Genomic DNA, 3229 nt, shown 5'->3' with positions numbered 1-3229 from the left:
CGCCACTGATGCCAAGAGATTCCGAGAACAGTGAACCGTCTGTGAGGAAGGGCTCCCTGAGAAAAGATATGAGCACCTTCTATGACTGTCCCAGCAATCGCATTCCCGCAGAAATTGGGCGCAGGAAAACCGTACGAAAAGTGTATGCATGATTTTGTTGGTTGCTTCTGCTTTGGTGTGCGTGCTGCACGGGTAAAAGCAAAGAAATAACCCTGCCCGGTCTGGCTTTCCTGCGAAAGCGTGGGAACCGGAATAGGAAGTACGGGGTTTGGGCCTCGCGCCCCCTAGACGTGACAACAGGCAACAGTGGGGTAAAGCTTGAAGCCAGCCGACCTGTTTTGTGCGCGCATGCGCCTCGGTGAGCGGGAGAATCCGGCGTAGTCGGCAAACCACGAGTCACTGTGAGGCGGCGACTTGTACAGGGCTCCTGCATGTATGGACTGTCCCCCAAACCGTAAGTATTTTATGTTCCGCTTTCTGGGTGGCGGGTTTCTTGGTGTGCGTTTTGCAGTAAGGCACGGTAGCTCCACTGTGGAGACGTGGCTTTTGCAAAATGATACACCGACTTCAAAGACAGAGTACTCACCTCGTGCCTCAGTGCACTTACATTTTCTCTCTTTTTCATTTTTTTTGTTTTTTAGGGCCCCCATCTGACACCACAATGCGAAAAGCTTTAGAACAAGCTTTGGATCGTGCGGAGCGTGTCATTGAAAGCGCGCGGCACAGACCTCCTAGAAGTCAGTACTCATCGAGTGGGGGAAAGTCTCTCCATGCAAAACTGTATGACCTATACGTTGAAGAATGTGGAAAGGAGCCCGAGGTTCCGGGGGAATTAGTAAGGAACGTGAACTTGTTAGAAAAGCTTGCGAAGAGGGAGTCCTTGCCCCGTTTGGTGGTCAGCCTGCACCCAGGAAATGAGGGCTATTCGCTGATGCTCAAGGGACCAAATGAAACACGTTCAGAGACCATTCAGCTGCCTTATGATGAAAGGAGACTTCTTGAATACCTGGATACACAAGAGCTGCCTCCTGCATTGGTGGAGGTCCTGGACCGGATGGAGCTTAACATTTTCCACCGTGGGTGTGTCGTTGCAGAAATACGGGACTACCGCCAGAGCAGTAACGCGGAGCCCCCCGGCTACCAGAGCAGGCATATTCTCTTACGCCCAACGATGCAGACCTTAGCCTGCGACGTGGAGAACATAGCCAACAGGAATCCGCAATGGACCCAGGATGACAAACTTGTACTTGAGAGCCAGCTGATCTTAGCTACAGCTGAACCTTTGTGTCTTGATCCTTCTGTATCAGTAGCCTGCACTGAAAACAGACTGCTCTATAACAAGCAAAAGATGAACACTCCCGCAATGAGAAGGGCCTTCAAGAGGTATTCCGCCACCTCCCAGAATCCTCAGCAGGAGGTGTCTTGTAGTCCGGCCCCACACAAAAAAAGTAAAAAACGTAAAGCAACTCAGCAATATGACCTCAAAATTTCCAAAGAAGGAAATAGTGCGGATATGTGGAAACAGAGACCCTGTGACTTGGCGGGCCCTTCTGGAGTGAATGTAGAGAACTATGCTAGAGAGGAGACATCTTTCGAATACGACGACTTACAACCAATGGACTGGCCAGGCCGTTATGCAAAAGATGATGATTCTCTATTTGGATATGAAGGTGGCAATCAGTCCCAGACAACAATGCTGTCCTTCATGCAGTCTCTTAATGATCCTCTTATCTCTGGAAGAGGAAATTCACCTAAGAGAGCCAGATGTGGGACACAGATGTCTCTTCCCCACTCCTCCAAAGATGACCATTCCTATAGTTTGATGCCTGAGTCAGACATTGACACTGGGGAAGCAGTCAGTCTGTTCGAGGAATTGGTGGAGGACAGCGCCGAATGTGCCTTTGAGGTGTCACCGGGCTCCAGTGGCTCAGCCAGCCTCAGCCTGCCTTCTGCAGGGAAAGAAGCAGAGCAACTTCCAGCCGTGTCTGTTGAGTATGCAGTACCCTGGCAGAGAGTCCAGTACACCCCTCCAGCCCTCAGGCTTCCCTCCAGCTCAGGAAACAGTTCCTCAGGTAATAACAGTTTGACTCCCCAGCAGGCAAGCAGCTTTCTTAAATCGCCATCTCCTGCCCCTGCTTGGAAGCCACCAAGTCTTCCACAGAAACCCTCTGTGGAAGTGAACCGCGTTAGCACACTTCCTGCAGCCACCCTGTGCACTGCCAGCTCGTCACACACCACCCCGGCCAGCCAGGTCAAGGCCAGGTCTGCCGACCCCACGGTCCTCCAAGTGGTAGGCCCTATTCATCTTGGCCTGACTGGGGTGGGAGGTTGCAGCCCCGTGCAGGGCTCTACTGCAAGGGCCAGGGCTCCTGAGGCAACCCAGCCTAGCCACCGGCGCTCAAGAGGTGGGCTACCAAATACGTGGCCCACTGTACCACAGGCTCTTTCTCAAGAAGGTATTCAGTATAATTTAGAAAACCTTTCAAACTTAAAGCCTGTAGGTCTACTCTGGGTTCCACAAGGTTTGGATATTGGGAAAATCCAGCAGCCACTGCCGGTGCTTTGCCAGGTGATTCCAGGGCCACACCTGCAGCTGCCCCTGACTTCTCAGCAGCCAGTGTGGCAGGGTTCAAGTGCACAAGGTTCAGCCATTCAAGATAACGCCTTCGCTGCTCAGCAAACTGCTGTCATTAACCACGATGGAGCAGGAAGTGTTCCGCAGCCCCAGATAGTGGCGGAGTCTCAGCCTGGCTCTGCCCAGGCAGGACCTGGGCAAAGCGGTCCCCAACAAAGGGTCCAGCTCCCCTCTGCCTTCCCGCAGCTCCAGCAGACAAGGTTCAGGATCTTGTCGCGCCCCGTGCGTGTGGCTACAGTAATAGCCCCAAGACCTCAGCCAAGTGGGGACCAGCAGAGAGCAAGCGAGGCCGAAGGCAAAGGGAATGGAGGCCCACCCGGCGCTCCCAAATCCTGAGTCGTGCACTGGGTCCTCTCTTTTGAACAACACAAGTGCATCGACCCAAAAGAATTCTGAGTTTTTACTTCATTCTGCATTATTTTAATGTGTCGGTGTTTTCTGTTGTTCGACTGCATACTTTATAAAGAAGCACAACCCTGTGATTTTTACATGGACACAGGAGCTGTTTAATAACCTGGGGTTGTTGGGCTTCCGTCATGGTTTTGGTTGCTGTTAATGACCTGGTGATTTCTATTTTAGTGTTTTAAAGTGGAT

At 52.0% G+C, this 3229-nt stretch overlaps 1 pseudogene; it reads left to right on the top strand.

The window, feature by feature from the left end:
• The first annotated feature begins 661 nt into the window (after positions 1-661).
• Positions 662-2971, top strand: LOC149991747 (transcription factor SPT20 homolog pseudogene; annotated as a pseudogene).
• Positions 2972-3229: the final 258 nt, after the last annotated feature.

Source organism: Furipterus horrens, unplaced genomic scaffold (genome assembly GCF_987537825.1).
Source record: "Furipterus horrens unplaced genomic scaffold, mFurHor1.1.pri manual_scaffold_17, whole genome shotgun sequence".
Classification (NCBI taxonomy): Eukaryota; Metazoa; Chordata; class Mammalia; order Chiroptera; family Furipteridae; genus Furipterus; species Furipterus horrens.
This window is presented reverse-complemented; position numbering and strand designations above follow the sequence as displayed.